This window comes from Rana temporaria, chromosome 8, assembly GCF_905171775.1.
Source record: "Rana temporaria chromosome 8, aRanTem1.1, whole genome shotgun sequence".
Taxonomy (NCBI): domain Eukaryota; kingdom Metazoa; phylum Chordata; class Amphibia; order Anura; family Ranidae; genus Rana; species Rana temporaria.
The window spans coordinates 111,297,684-111,315,018 of record NC_053496.1 but is presented as its reverse complement, the minus strand read 5'-3'; the positions used below and the strand labels follow the sequence as shown (position 1 = coordinate 111,315,018).

At 42.2% G+C, this 17,335-nt stretch overlaps 1 pseudogene; it reads right to left on the bottom strand.

Annotated features, from left to right (window-relative positions):
• Positions 1-266: 266 nt before the first annotated feature.
• Positions 267-17,335, bottom strand: part of LOC120910434 — a 93,366-nt pseudogene continuing 76,297 nt past the window's right edge.

Below are 17,335 nucleotides of genomic sequence, written 5' to 3'. Positions count from 1 at the left end.
GTGCTACAGTAATAAAAGTGCTGGTGCTTTGGTGACTCCCACCACCTCTATATGTGACTTCTCTTACTATGTTAAATCGTGTCTTCCCCTATGTTGGGGCATGCAAGGTAGGCCCCTCTAGTGTTCTCCCCTTCCTTTGTTCTACTGTATGGCCCTTTAAATTCATGGTTTTCTCCATGCGGTGGCTCATGCAAGAAAGGGGTATCCTCCAAATGCAGGAGTTTCAAATAGGCATTTTTTTTTAAGTAGTAACTTACATTTACAGTTTAAGACAAGGAGCTTCTAAATTTGACAGTGGGGCTCGGAGGCTCCCGAGTCACTTCCAGTTTCAGCAGCATCACCCGGCTCCACCCGTAGTGCCTTATAGTTCTTGCCAGCAGCTGGTACAGATAGACAGACACAATAAAACTTCTCAGGACTGAGTAGCTTCCCACAGAATTCGATGAACTGGAGACTGGACACATGGAGACTAGGTCATTTTCTGCAGAAGCGGGTGACAATCACAGGAACAGTGGCAGGGATGCAAACCACCAGTAAATTTACTGACAGTTTTTAAAAATCTGTGATTTTTTTACAACTTCCAGTAAATATCAGTGGCTGATAATTTGATGCTGTGTCTGATAATTTGATGCTGTGTTGACTTTTTAACCACTTAAGGACCGCCTCCTGCACATTTACATCAGCAGAATGGCACGGCTGGGCACAGGCACATACCTGTACCTTGCCTTTAAGAGCCCAGCCGCGCACGACCCGGTCTGAAGCTCCGTTCTAGCGCCTGCGGGACCCGCCGACCCGATCACTGCCGGTGTCCCGCGATCACATGAGCTGAAGAATGGGAGAGGTGTGTGTAAACACACCTTCCCTGTTCTTTACTGTGGCAGTGACACTGATCGTCTGTTCACTGATACAGTAAGAATCACTATTTTAGGGCACACTTAACCCCCTAGCGCCACCTAGTGGTTAACCACATCACTGCCATTGTCATTTTCACAGTAATCAGTGCATTTTTTATAGCACTTTTCCCTGTGAAAATGACAATTGTCCCAAAAATGTGTCAAAAGTGTCCGATGTGTCCGCCATTGTGTCGTTGTTTTTTTACCAAAGATAGGTCCCCCGAGACGTCGTGACCTATCACGAAACGCGTAAGACATCATCACCCTCATCTGCTTGATCTGCTTGATCTCCATACGGACGGGTTTGCCTGTTTGCGTCCTGCCGGCTCAACAGGCTTAAGGCTGGTCTTTTACAAATGAAATGTGAGTTTTTTTACTGCTTGTAATTTTTATACAACAAACATTACTGGTTTTACACTATGTGAGGCATTCGTTTCCTTGCATGTTATGCTACACCATCTGGCACGTATGCCGTGGAGTCTGCAGGTCTATTACATTGAGGATACAGTGTCTGTCATTTGCTTGCTTAGGTCCTCTGTTACAAGAGACCATGTTACAAGCAGTTTACCTACTACATGGTGGTGGATCTCACTCTGGTTTTAGACTCTGTCAAGAGAGTCCAGCTTCAATCTTGGATTATAACACCGGTGTTTTATTTTCACTGAAGTCCCATATGGACTCTTTTTTTGCTTTGAAATTTATGCAATACTATATGGTCACTTTATTGTTGGCACATTTATAGCTTACCTTATGGTTTTACACTTGTGTCTTTTTTTATATTTGTTATTTATGATCTTTACCTGTTCACCTTTGAATTTTTGTTTTGGTCACTTTCACGGTCTATGATATGGTTCACAATCTTCAATAATTTTGCACTGTATGTGTACACTTGATACCTCTTCAGTGGAGGTGTTTAAAATACTACCCCCTAAGGGTGGCTTAAGATTTAGCGCAACTATATATATGTTTTATTCTTTTTTTCTTTTTGAATTTTTTTTCTTTTTGAATTTTTTTTTAACCCTGAACAGTGGACAGTAGAGATGGTCTGGTCTGGTCTGGTCGGTTCATACCAAAACACACGAACAGGCAAAAAGTTCTAGCGAACATGCAAACCCTATTAGATGGGACCAGTCTATGGGACACGAGCATGAAAAACCTAAATTGCTAATTATAACCGCTTCAGCTCGGAAGATTTTACCCCCTTCCTGACCAGAGCACTTTCTACAATTTGGCACTGCATCACTTTAACTGACGATTGCACAGTCGTGCAATGCTGATCCCCATACTAAATCTGCGTCCTTTTTTCCCCATAAATAGAGCTTTCTTTTGGTGGCATTTGATCGCCTCTGCAGTTTTTATTTTTTGCACCCAAGATACAACGGCGTAGGAGACTTACGTCGTTAGATGTAAGTGTCTTACACCGTCGTATCTTAGGCTGCATTTTCAGGCTGGCCGTTAGGTGGCGCTTTCGTATGTTTACGCGAGAAATATGCTAATTAGGTAGATACGCGATTCAGAAACGTACGTTCGGCCGGCGCAATTTTTTTCGTCGTTTACGTTAGGCTTTTTTTGGCGTATAGTTACCCCTGCTATATGAGGTGTAGCTAATGTTAAGTATGGTCGTCGTTCCCGCGCTGAGTTTTGAAATTTTACGTCGTTTGCGTAAGTCGTTGGCGAATAGGGCTGTACGTCATTTACATAAACGTCAAATCCAATACGTCCTTGCGGCGTACTTTAGAGCAATGCACACTGTGTTACGGACGGCGCATGTGCAGTTAAAAAAAAAACGTAAAAAACACGGGGTTAACTCAAATTTAAATAAAACACGCCCACAATCCCCATTTGAATTAGGCGGCCTTACGCCGCAACACATACGTTACGCCACCGTAACTAAGAGCGCAAGTTCTTTATGAATACAGAACTTGCGCCCAAAGTTACAGCGGCGTAACGTATCGGAGATACGTTACGCCAGCAGAAAGGTCCGCTAATCTTTCTGAATCTGGCCCTGTATCTTTCCTCATTGGAACACTGACATTTGTTCAGAGTGTTATAATGAAGGCAGACTCTCCCATTCAGTGATCAGTCTATGAAAATAATTTAGTTAATAATCAGCTGTAATACTTAAATAGTAATAGAAAAATTATCCAAAGGGATCGTTTTTTTTTTTCTTAATAAAAGTGGAGTTACATTTTAATATCATGTTTTGTTTAATAAAACTTTTGTAAAAATGTTCTGCAAACTTTCTCACCATGGCCATCAGAGTACATGAAAATAATGTAATGTGGATGTCTTCTGCTATTCCCATATATTTTTTAACATTTTTATAATGACACAGTGTTCTTGTGTAATCCTACCACAATTTAAAACCTATTATTTCTGTTTACTGCTTCCCTTGGACACAGAGATCAAAAAATCAATGCTCTGTTCCTTACAAATTGGACTGATTGTGAAAGATTAGGCAGATCGGATATTTAGCAGGCAAAATGCAGAGTATGTACTTGGATTTGTATCATTCCAGAATGAATGGTGCATGAAATTGTGCAAGAATCACAATCTCTCTGGATTGCTCAATGCACAGACATTTTTATTCTGCCTTCTGCAGTAAGAAACCAGTGAGATGTGTGTTAGGGAAGAACTGTGGGCCAGATTCACATAGAATTGCCCTGGCGCAGCGTATCAGAGATACACTACGCCGCCGTATCTTACCTGGCTCTAAGTCGAATCCAGGAAGATTTCAAGCCGTAAGTTACGGCGGCGTAGTGTATCTCTTGGCGCGTATTTAAAATTGGGCGGGTAGGGGGCGTGATTCATTTAAATGAAGCGAGTCCCCGCGCCGATTGAACTGCGCATGCTCCGTTTTAAAAATTTCCCGCCGTGCTTTGTGCGAAATGACGTCGCACCGAACTTAGACACATACGCCTATACTATACGCCTGGAAAAGCCGACTAGCGACGATGTAAGAGAATGCGACGGCCGCGCGTACCTTCGTGGATCGACGGAAAAAGCTAATTAGCATACCCGACGCAGAAAACAACGCAAACTCCACCCAGCGGGCGCCGAAGTATTGCACCTACGATCCGAAGGCGTACGAAGTCGTAGGCCTGTCGGATCGAAGCCAGAAGCCGTCATATCTTGGTTTGAGGATTCAAACTAAAGATATGAAGCGGCAAATTTGAAAGTACGCCGGCGTATCAGTAGATACGCCGGCGTACTTGCTCTGAGAATCTGGCCCTGTGTTTTTAGCTCAACAGTAAATCTAACATAAAATTAAGATTTTTTTTTCTTTGCTATGATTAACACATATAGACCCGGATTCACAAAGCACTTACGCCGACGTATCTCAAGATACGCCGCGTAAGTGTAAATATGCGCCGTCGTATTTACGCGCCGGACTCTGAAACCAAGATACGCCTGAAAATAGGCTTCATCCGACCGACGTAACTTTGCTACGCCGGCGTATGGTAGGCGCATAGTTACGCTGGACCCATCTGGCGCTCCCATTGATTTCCTATTCGAATATGGAAATGAGGGAGATACGTCGATTCACGAACGTACTTGCGACCGGCACATAATATACGCGGTTTGCGTTAAGTCGTACGTCCGGCGTAAAGTTATTCCCCATAGATGAGGCGCAACCCATGCAAAGGTATGGACCAGGGAATCTTATGTCGTTTACATTGTACGTGAATATGAATAGGCGTAGGTTATGTTAACGTCGTAGGCAGTGATCCGTCGAATCTTAGGGAGTAGTTCTGATGTGATTCTGAGCATGCGCACTGGGATGCATCCACAGGCCGGCGCATGCGCCATTCATTATTGGTATCTTTATGGCTTGGCCCATCATTTGCATGGGGTCACGCCTCATTTGCATTGCTCTCGCCCACTTCCACTTATGACGACTTACGCTTTTAAAACCCAGCGTAGATTCGGAAGCAAGTGGGAGCAAGTGCTTTGTGAATACTGTATATTCGATACGCTACGCCGGCATAAATATGCGTCGATGTATGTGAATCCGGGCCATAATTTTTTTTTTCAGAAAAATTATTTATGCCATTAACTCTAATCCAGTCTTTTGAATTTTTTTCTATCAACGTCAAATTGTATATTGCAGTGAAAAGAAAAATTTGCATTTTTATCAATAAAATAGTAATTTAAGGAAGACCTTCAGTGAAAAACTACAGTGAAAATGCATTACTTCAATACAAGTTTTACTTTGCACTAGGGCTGTGGAAATTAACTATCAATTCATCGATTAATCTTTAATTTTTTTGATCTATCAACATTTTTTTGATCGACCAAAATTATTTTGATTGCTTGCATGTTTTTACTTTCTATTTTTTTATACCTGGCTGATGCTTATTCCAGCATTTATCTTGCTGTCTTTATGCTATCATCCACCCTAGGAGCTATTGATTTTTATGTCAAGGTAAGAGTTGGGATTTGTTCACGCCTTTGTCTTGTACTTGTCCCCCCCTTAGTCTGGGACATCTGCCTCTCCCATTGACACGGAATGGTGTGTTGGCTTGTTTGTGTTTATTTTTTTCATGGATTGTTCTAAATGTTTTGCAAATATTGTTGTTTGTTATATCAATTTTGGATTATAAAAATTTTGTGTAAACAGCCATATCTTTTGACTATACAAGCAACGTGGATCCTGAACTGTATGTGAAACGCTTTAATCAACTGAGTCTCACATCACGTGTACTATATATTGCATATGCCAATTTTTGCATATATTGTTTTTAATTGTATTTTAATGTACAAATAAAGTTGTATTTTATTGTAACTCATATTGTTGTGTGGGCCCATGTAAAATCCATATTTTCCATCCAGTTCTTTGGATTGGAAGTTCTCTATAGCGAATCTATTCTAATTAGGGAATGATGTCTGGAAATTTCTGGGGGTATTCACTTTCACAGTAATTGTACTTTCTATATCTTGTTATTTTTGTAGGAAGGGAGAACAGAGGGAGATACCAAATAACTTTTTTTTTTTTTTAAACCACGTCAGACTCAACCACAGCAAGAGACTTGTTCATGATTTCATGTATTCATAAATATTGGGCCAGATTCTCAGAGCAACTACGCCGGCGTATCTACTGATACACCGGCGTACTTTCAAATTTGCCGCATCGTATCTTTAGTTTGAATCCTCAAACCAAGATACGACGGCTTCTGGCTTCGATCCGGAGCATGCGCAGTGCAATCGGCGCAGGGACGTGCTTCATTTAAATGAATCACGCCCCCTACCCGCCCAATTTAAAATACGCGCCGAGAGATACACTACGCCGCCGTAACTTACGGCGCAAAATCTCCCTGGATTCGATTTAGAGCCAGTTAAGATACGGTGGCGTAGCATATCTCTGATACGCTGCACCAGGGCAATTCTATGTGAATCTGGCCTATTGTCTCTACTTCAGTTTCGCATCATTTGTGGTTATCTATACTGTTTTTTTATGTTTATCTTTTTACTTCATTTACCCTTTTCTTTTTCTTTTTTCTTTTTTCCTTTTTTATTTATTTTTCCCCCCTCCCCCCTCCCTTCCTCCCCTCCCCCCCCCCCAGTCTCCTAATGGTTTGTTCCTTCCTTTCTATTCCTCCATTATTTTCCCCAAATATTCCTTCGATGTTTTATAGTCTTTCCACTGTCTCCATTTTTTATTATGTTTATTGAGTTGGTTCACGTCGCAGCTGCACAGGTATTCCATCCTGTTGTAGTTTTCAACTCTTTTAAACCATTCTTTTATGTCAGTTTTTTTTTAATTTAGCCAATTTTTTGGTATTAGTCCTTTTGCGGCATTTATTAATGGTGGGGTTAATGTTTTCCTGTATCTTGTGTTTGATTCTTTTGATTCATGGAACACACAAGCTTGTATGTTATTAGCTATCTTTTCTCAAGTTATTACTTCCATAAGTTCCCAAATTTCCTGCCAATATTCCTGTATCTTTGGACAGTCCCACCATATATGTGCAGTTCTTCCAATCTGTCCACATTCTCTCCAACACAGTGGGGTTTTATCTTTATTAAATTTATGGATCGCTTCGGGTGTCATGTGCCATCTTGAAATACATTAGTTAATTTCAATTGTATTCATATCGGTTGCGGTGTTATGTACGGATGCTATTATTCTTTCAACTTGTTGGTCCTCGAATTCTTTGCTTGTTTCTTTTTCCCATTTCACTATAAAGTAAGGTTTTCCTTGTAGCTCTGATTCTGTCAGAATTTGATATACTCTTGATATCACATGTTTTACTGGGGTTTGCGTAGAGCAAGACCTCTCTAAGGGGGTTAGTTTCTTTTCATCTCTTAAAGGTGTAAGTATTGAATTTATAAGATGTTTTAGTTGTATATATTCCCATTGGTTGATATCCCACCTATTTTTTTCTTTTATCTCCAGGAAAGTTTTTATCTATCCCTGTTCTATAATTTCCTTTATTTGTGCGGCCCCCATCTTATTTCCAAACCGTGTCCCTTTCCCCGGTACAAAAAAATTAGTTTCCGTAAGTGAAATTAAAGGTGAATTGTAAGTCCAATATTTAAATAACTAACACTAATGCCGCGTACACACGATCAGAATTTCTGGCAACAAATGTTCGTTGGGAGCTTTTTGTCGGAAATATCGGAATTTCAGACAACAAAAATTTGAGAGCTGGTTTCCGACAACAAAATCCGTTCTCGTAAATTCCGAGCATGTATAGACAATTCCAACGCACTAAATCTCATGCATGCTCTGAATCAAGTACGAGACGGAAGCGATCGGTTTGGTAAAACTAGCGTTCGTAATGGAGATAGCACGTTCGTCACACTGTAATGGACTGAAAAGCACGAGACTGAAAAGCGCAAATCGTCTCTCACCAAACTTCTACTAACACGACTGGTATTGAACTTCCCTTTCATAGTGCTGTCGTACATGCTGCACGTGACCGCATTCTTGGCGATTGGAATTTCCGACAACATTTGTGTGACCGTGTGAATGCAAGACAAGTTTGAGCCAACATCCGTTGGAAATGTCAGATCGTCTGTACGCAGCATAACACTAGACATCAGTATGCATCAGAATATCAATAAGATAATGCAGTTTGATGTGACAGCAGAAAAATACATCATAGGTGGGATACAGCAGCAGTATTTTCACACAGAGTATAGTGCTGTGTAACATCACTGTGTTATTAACCCCCCTGTCGGTATTCCCGAGTCTGGCTCGAGGTGGTATTTCATTACCAAAAGCGTTAACCCAGAGCCAGACTCGGGACCGCCTCGCAGCAGCCACAGGCAGGGTTTACTTACCTTGTCCCTGGATCCTGCGATTCCGCCGCTCTGTGTGATCGAGCTGTGTCATCCTCGCTTGATTCACAGTGTCCCTGTGTGCCGCCGAGCTCCGTTCCCTGCGCCGTTATGACGCACAGGGGCGGAGAACGGCGCCAAATTCAAAAAGGTAAATAAACACAATACATACAGTATACTGTGATCTTACAGATTACAGTACTGTATGTAAAAAATACACACCCCCTTTTGTCCCTAGTGGTCTGCCCAGTGTCCTGCATGTACTTTTATATAATAAAAACTGTTCTTTCTGCCTGCAAACTGTAGATTGTCCATAGCAACCAAAAAGTGTCCCTTTATGTCAAAAGTGGTTTTAGACCAGCTAGAAAACAGAGATAATAAATTATAATCTCTTGCAGAATTGAGCGATAGCGATTTTGTGGGGAAATTCGTCATAAAAAAATAAAAGTATCAACAGCGACAATTCTGCAACTGAGCAAATTTCAGTGATTTTGAGTTGATTACATTATTGAATAATTGTTATTATATTTATATTATTATTTGTTATAATTATTTATAATTATTTATTATATTATAATTTATGATTTGTTTTTCAAACTTTTTCATATCCAAAATGTCTACTAGACTCTTGTTCGGAAAGATTTAAGTGAGTTATTCCTAAGAATTACAGGCCTACAATGTAAAACGCCAAATTACCTTGCAAAATAATGGTACCGCTTTCAGCACCTAAAATCTGAAATAATCATACCGCCAGGGAGGTTAAGGAATGTAATTTTATTAAATGACTGTATTATATATACTATAAATAAATGACTATACTGCTAGGTGCATTGAATAGTTGTCTGGTGAAACAAACAATATGGTCTGCTCTGCCAAAGCAGAGCATATTTGTCAATATTCCTTCATCTCTAGCATTGTCCCTAAAAAGGTGCATGTGTGCTTTTACAGCTATAGGCTCATATACACTATATTACCAAAAGTATTGGGACACCTGCCTTTACACGCACATGAACTTTAAAGCGGTTCTCCACCCTAAAGTGGAGTCCCGCTGATCGGAACCCTCCCCCCCTCCGGTGTCACATTTGACACCTTTCAGGGGGGAGGGGGGTGCAGACACCTGTCTAAAGACAGGTATTTGCACCCACTTCCGGCCACACGCTACGGGCGAAAGACGGGCATTCCGTCACATCCCGTCTGTCGCCCGTTGTGTGCTGGGAACACTCGGCTCCCAGCACACAGCGTGTGAGCCAATCGGCAGGCGCAGCGCGACTCGCGCATGCGCCGTAGGGAACCGGGCAGTGAAGCCGCAGCGCTTCACTTCCTGGTTCCCTCAGCGTGGATGGCGGGGGGAGCAGCAGAGTGACGAGCGATCGCTTGTGCTCTGCTGCGATCGGCGCTGGACTCCAGGACAGGTAAGTGTCCTAATATTAAAAGTCAGCAGCTGCAGTATTTGTAGCTGCTGGCTTTTAATATTTTGTTCCCATGGCACATCCGCTTTAATGGCATCCCAGTCTTAGTCCGTAGGGTTCAATGCTGAGTTGGCCCACCCTTTTCAGCTATAACAGCTTCAACTCTTCTGGGAAGGCTGTCTACAAGGTTTAGGAGTGTGTCTATGGGAATGTTTAACCGTTCTTCCAAAAGCGCATTTGTGAGATCAGAGAGTGAGTAACCGCTCAAAGAGAACCAGGTAATCTGATTCCTGTGGTCCGAGCCAAGGGTGCAGGCAGTGCAATCAAAATGCAGGTTAGGATGAAGGAAAAAAGGTGGGACAGCCGCACTCCAAAAAAATCCTCCTTTAATTAAAAATCACAAAATACATGCCACAGCAAAAAACAGCACAACAAAAGAAAAGCTGACGTTTCGCACTATGCCTTAGTGCTTCTTCATAGCTGAGCTATGAAGAAGCACTAAGGCATAGTGCGAAACGTCAGCTTTTCTTTTGTTGTGCTGTTTTTTTGCTGTGGCATGTATTTTGTGATTTTTAATTAAAGGAGGAGTTTTTTTGGAGTGCGGCTGTCCCACCTTTTTTCCTTCATCCTAACCCGCATTTGTGAGATCAGTCGCTGATGTGGACAAAAAAGGCCTGGCTCGCAGTCTCTGCTCTAATTCATCCCAAAGGTGTTCTATCGGATTTCAGGACTTTGTGCAGGCCAGTCATGTTCCTGCACCCCAAACTCTCAAATCCATGTCTTTATGGACCTTGCTTGTAATATCGTGTACATGTGTTTAGGACAGGTGGACACTTGAAGTGTTTCACAAAATGTCAGATCATACCTAAGAAATATGACAAAGGATAGAGAATATGTTTTGGCTCTACCAAAGTTAAGTAAACTATGAATGATACTACATCCCTTGTTAAAGAGGAACTTCAGTCTCCCTTATGGTTGGTCCTGCCCCCGATGCCGATCTTTAAAAATATGGCATATGCGCAGATGTGCCGAAAGGCTCCACCCAGCCTTGGAGTTCCAGCAGAGAATCACGGAGCATCTGCGCACGTGTGGGGGATTTCTTGTGAGTGTGCAGACATGCCGAGATCCAGGGCCCACATTACTTTGTTGTCTTCATGCATACACACACATTTCTGCCAGGTCCCGAAGCCCTGCAAATCTGTGGATGCATGGAATTCACATGCATGCGCCCTGTAATAGCCTACAGGAAGTGCAATATAATTTTAGCAACAAAAAAGCCAGTACCATTTTCTTTTTTTTATTGTGAGAGAGGGAGGGGGAGCCAGATGTAAATAAGTTGCATTACTGGGTGAAGAGCTGCTTTAATAGGAGAATAAAAAAAGTAAAAAAAAAACATAAATACAAAAAAAAAACACTCCTAATGAACTTACATGTAAAGATTTTATAAAGTGCAACTATTTACAAACAGGTCGATAGTAAGACTAAAATGTTTTGCTATCACCACCTACGTCCTTGCACATTTATATAAAAGCTATTTATTATGACTGCTGCCATAACTTTTACTGTCATCACTTTCCGAGAACTGTGCTTTTACACTTGCTGTGTTTGGACTCCCAGATCTTATAGTGCTTTGTATTACATCTTTATTTATAATTGGACACTTGGAGGCTAGAGAATGTGCCTTTTTTATACACCTGCTGCTTATTTGTTGCCACTTTTTTCGTATTCTGTTTTATATATAACCTTATATCTTCTATTTTCAGCCCACTGGTTAACTACAGACAGATACCATGGGAATAAACCATTTTCAGCTGTACAGGACTTGTTTTCATTAGATTCATATAGTCTGTGTTTATGTAGTTTCTTTTATATACTTCAAATGTTTGATAGAATAACATATTGACATATTTCTCTGCATCCAACCAGCCTCATAATATGATGTCTACATGTTTTTTTTTTTTTTTTACCCCTCTTTCAATGCAAAAAATGCAACCAAAATGCAACCAACAATCTTATATTGGTGAAAGAGGGCAGAAATTACACAAAGGAATTGATTTGCACAGACACACCACAAGAACTCTTTCACAAGGGCATACCTAAGTGTACGGCCATGCGAGGATATAGTTTACCCACATGGAGGCACAAATTTTCCGTGCATCCCCGTGCAAGCAGTCCCATTCATCTCAATTGGGATGCAGCAGCTGCACAGACACAACTGCTGCTCCCATTTTGAAAGCAGTGTGGGTGCTGGTGCGTTTGGGTCCCCGAATGCAGACAGTGTGAGGTTAATTTACTAAAGGCAAATAGACTGTGCACTTTGTAACGTGCAGTTGCTCCAAAGCTTAATATATGAGCTACAGATTCACTTTGCCTGAACTTACTCCCTTATTTGTAATTGTTTCTGCTCTATCTACAACTGTTATGTTCCTTACTCATCCTTCTGCGTACATGATATCATTGTCATATGTATAACTTATGTTTACCAAAATATATATATTTTTTTTAAAAGATTCACTTTGCAAAGAATACCCAATCACATGCAAGGAAAATAAAAATAATGCATTTTGCTTGCACATGATTGGATAATAGAAGTCAGCAGAGTTTCTGTTCATTTACTAAGCTCTGGAGCAACTGCATGTTTTGAGGACCCGCACAGGCATCTAATTGGGAGCAGTGGCTGTGTCCGCACAGTCGCTGCTTCAAAATTGACATGGATAGGAATGCCTGCACAGGGATGCACGGAGCACCTCTGCCTCCCCGTGTGAGTAAACACAGCACTCACACATGCATACAATTAAAGTGGTTCTAAAGGCAGAAAGATTATTGTTTTTATTATTAATCAGATCCTTTTTATTAATATTTTTCCCCAAAAAATTGAGGGTTCATACATGCTCACAAGGTCATACATGACAAACATTATGATTGCAATATAAGAATATGCAATAAAGATGTGACTGAAATACAGAGTTGTAATTAGTCCTAGGAACTTAAGAAGCAGTTCAAAAGAAAAAATGAAGATAGGTAATGCATAAATCGAGAGGTGAGTGTGATACGCAGTGGAGTCGCTAGGGGGTGGCTTCTTGGCCTATAGCCCTGAATCTGAGGCCCATAGCCACAAATCTGGGGCCCATAGCCCCGAGTCTCTTACAGGGTGCAGCAGTCAGGGCCATTCTGGCGCACCGGGATACCTGCAAGGCCACCTGCCCTGTGGCCGCTTTGAGGGCAGCTGCCTGTAAAAGATATGGCTGCGGGCCCGGACCGACATGTCAACTGCGCAAGCTCCGCCGCCACTGGGGAAAGCACATACACGCTCTGCCCCAGGCAGACACATGTGCAGTGACGTAATGGCACCAGCCTGCTAAACTTTTAAATATAAAGCAGTGTCCCCTCTGTAAGGTCTCGGTAGTGGCGCACGCCTCTCATAACGTCAAGGTAAGATAAGACCCATATGCAGCCTCTGACTAACTCATGTTACTTCTCTCATGCACCATGTCTGCAGCCTCTCACCATCTCCCCCTGCACCATGTCCCCAGCCTCTGACCATCTCCTTCTGCACCATGTCTGCAGCCTCTGACTATCTCCTCCTGCACCATGTCCTCAGCCTCTGACATCTCCACCTACACCATGTCCTCAGCCTCTGACATCTCCACCTACACCATGTCCGCAGCCTCTGACATCTATATCTACACCATGTCTGCAGCCTCTGACCATCTCCACTTGCACCATGTCCCCAGTCTCTGACCATCTCCTTCTGCACCATGGAGGAAAAAAACAAGATGCGCTACACTTAAGTGAAGTGAAAATGTCCAAAGGCAAATAAGATTAATAATTGTCCATGGATAATAAAAATGTGAATAAAGAAATAAAATATCCAAAGTCCTTGGAAGAAAACAGATCCTTTCACCAGTGAATGAAAACAGAAAAGTCCAAATCGATTATCAAAAATTAAAGTGACAATCCAATAGAGAAGATCCTCCACCAAACGAGTAATGAATCTGCTTACCAGATTCCCAGTGGTCTCTTAGTTAAAAGAGGACCCCAGGTAGCGTGTGGTTTAATACTGTAGAGGATTAAGGTCTGTATAGGCACATCTGGAAGTGAATCACTGTAACATTCCCGTAGTAGGAGACTTGGTAACCGTACCACATGAAAGACACATAGAAGGCCGCAATAGTGTAAAACCGTATAAAAAAATTATTAAAAGTAAAGACAAAAACACACTTACAATTTAGTAGTGTTTGAAAGGCTTGTCAAGCTGGAGCTCCGGCCGGAAGCAGACCAGACAACCCATCAATGGTGTGGAATAGGTGCAATCAACGGGGGGTGATGCCGCTGTGAATACACATTCCGCCCGACCTGGTTTCGCGAAAATTCGCTTCCTCTGGGGCACTTGCTTCCGGCCGGAGCTCCAGCTTGACAAGCCTTTCAAACACTACTAAATTGTAAGTGTGTTTTTGTCTTTACTTTTAATAAATTTTTTATACGGTTTTACACTATTGCGGCCTTCTATGTGTCTTTCATGTGGTACGGTTACCGAGTCTCCTACTACGGGAATGTTACAGTGATTGACTTCCGGATGTGCCTATACAGACCTTAATCCTCTACAGTATTAAACCACACGCTACCTGGGGTCCTCTTTTAACTAAGAGACCACTGGGAATCTGGTAAGCAGATCCATTACTCGTTTGGTGGAGGATCTTCTCTATTGGATTGTCACTTTAATTTTTGATAATCAATTTGGACTTTTCTGTTTTCATTCACTGGTGAAAGGATCTGTTTTCTTCCAAGGACTTTGGATATTTTATTTCTTTATTCACATTTTTATTATCCATGGACAATTATTAATCTTATTTGCCTTTGGACATTTTCACTTCACTTAAGTGTAGCGCATCTTGTTTTTTCCTTTATGTTATCACTGTTTTATGTATGCAGTAAGGTGCAGCTTCACCCAATCACATATGAGCATCATTTTAGTAGCATTGGTTTGTCTACTATCTAATACATTAGTGCAGTTGCTCTCCTTATTTTTCCTTCTGCACCATGTCCGCAGCCTCTGACTATCTCCTCCTGCACCATGTCCTCAGCCTCAGCCTCTGACATCTCCACCTACACCATGTCCTCAGCCTCTGACATCTCCATCTACACCATGTCTGCAGCCTCTGATGTTTCCCTTCTGCACAATGTCCACAGCCTCTAGTATAGATACCTGTTTTCTGATTGGCCAAAGCGCCAGGTGATCCTATTGGATGGCTATCGGCGATTTGGCAAGCAGAGGAAGCATAAGGAGTGGACACCTCCACCGCCACTGCAGTGCCTGCAGTGTGAGGGTGAGTGGAGACACTTCTTTCCACAGCCCGGTAAGGGACGAACCTCCCATGGGGGGTGCTATGAGCCCTGTGCTGTGGAGGGGGGGATCTATATACAGTAAGTGCTGTCAGTGGAGCAAGCCCTGTGCTGGACCTCCCACGGGGGTCTATATAACCTATCTGTAATGCTGGGCTAATGCTAAATACACCTATCTGTAATTCTGGCTTAATGCTATATACACATATGTGTAATGCTTGGCTATATACACCTATCTGTAATGCTGGGTTATAGACACCTATCTGTAATGCTGGGCTATAGACACCTTACACCTTTCTTTAATGCTTGGCTATATACCTTATCTGTAATGCTGAGCTATGTAACCTGATCTGTGAGGCTGAGCTATATACTTTGTCCTACGATTCTGGGGCTGTATACTCTGTCCTGTAATGCTTAGCTGTATACTCCTGACACTATAGGTGGAAGCAAGTGGAATACAGGGGATGGAATGGGTGGAGTATATAAGGGATGAGGCTTATGAAAAGTGTGATGGGTAAAAAATGAAGGGCATGGTTTGGCACCTAATACTTCACCACCCACCACTTTTACCTTAAAGTGGAGTTCCGCCCCCCAGCAAAAATGTAAAGGTCAGCAGCTCATATTGTAGCTGCTGACTTGATATTGGGAAACTTACCTGCCCTGGAATCCAGCGATGTGGGCACCCGACTCTCGGGTGCTGCCACCGCCATTTGTGGTAAGGAAAACCCACAGTTAAGCCTCTCAGCTTCAAAGCCGGTTCCCTACTGTACATGCGCAAAGCACTCTGCACTTTCTGAATGGCCCAGCAGCGGGGGAAAGAGGAAGGGGGCCAAACCTATGAGTGATATCGCCGTGGCAATATCTCTCAGGAAGTGGGGATGGGGAGGAGGCAGATAAGTGGAGGTTACACTTTTGGGTGAAACTCCACTTTAAAGTGATACTAAAGTCTATTTTTGTCCTCTTTTAAAAATAAAAAACATGTCATACTTACCTGCTCTGTGTGGGGGCTTTGCACAGAGCAGCCCAGAGCCTTCTATTCTCGGGTTCCTCTTAAGCTCTCCTGGCCCCTCCCTCATGATGATTGCCCCCACAGCAAGCAGCTTGCTATGGGGCCACTTGAGCCAAGCCACAGCTCTGTGTTTCCATTCAGACATGGAAATGGAGCCACTGCCCACCCCCTCTCTCTCCTCAGTCTCAGCTAATGAGGAGGGAGAGTCTGAACAACCGAGTCTCTCCTGCAACATTGCTGGATCGAGATGGGGCTCATGTAAGTAATAGGGGGGCAGATGGGACCTACTGCACATAGAAGGTTTTTTATCTCAATGCATACAGTGCATTAAGATTAAAAAAAAACTGCTGTCTTTACAACCACTTTAATCTATTCTCTGCAAGGTAAAAAACATTCAGCATGCAGCTTTCCCCTCAAAAGCCCCCCTCTTATACTTACCTAAGCCCAATCTCCATCCAGTGATCTGCATGAGAGCAGAAGCTCTCTCTGCTCTCTCCCTCCTCAGTGGTTCAGATACAACAGCGGGAGCCACTGGCTCCCACTGCTGTTTATTTACAGCCAGTGATCTTATAGACACACAGAGCGCAGCTCAGGAGCTTGCATGCACGAGTGCCCCCATAGAAAGCAGTTTGCTATGGGGGGCACCTGGCGGGGGGGAGGTGCCAGGAGCACTGGTGGGAGACCTGGGAAGAGGAGAATCAGGGCTGCTCTGTGAAAAAACAAGTAAATGTAACGTGATTAATATTTTGTACAAATTAAAATGCGAACCTTTACAATCACTTTAAATACGTGTGAGCAAGGCCTTATAGAAAATGATTACTGCACGCCAGTGGGACATAATTTCTCACTCAAACCACTGCATAGGAGACATGAATTTTGATTTAAAAAATAATCAGCAAAAGGCAAACTTTTACACTACAAATTATAATTTTATTTGAACTCAAGAGAAAACAAACAAATGTGGACAAGAATGATCCAACAGTTTTATGATCTTTCCCACCTCTGTGACTCCTACTCCACCATATATTCCATAGCCCACTCCTTTCCTTATCTTAATAAATATTCCAGTTATTCTACCTATTATTATTATTATTATTATTATTATTATTATACAGGATTTATATAGTGTCAACAGTTTGCGCAGAGCTTTACAATATAAAGGGAGACAGTACACCAACAGTACAATTCAAAACAAGGGGGTTATAAGGGCACTGTTCCTGCAAGCTTATTATCTAAAGTAGTTGTAAACCTTTACATATTCTCAGTGAGGTGACTGGCCTCAGATGACACACAGAGATTAAACAAATTCTTCTATATAATTTGTACCTATATGTAGCCCTCTCTCCTCTACAGCCTTCTAACATGCACAGATCAATGGCTATTTCTCATCTCCAGCA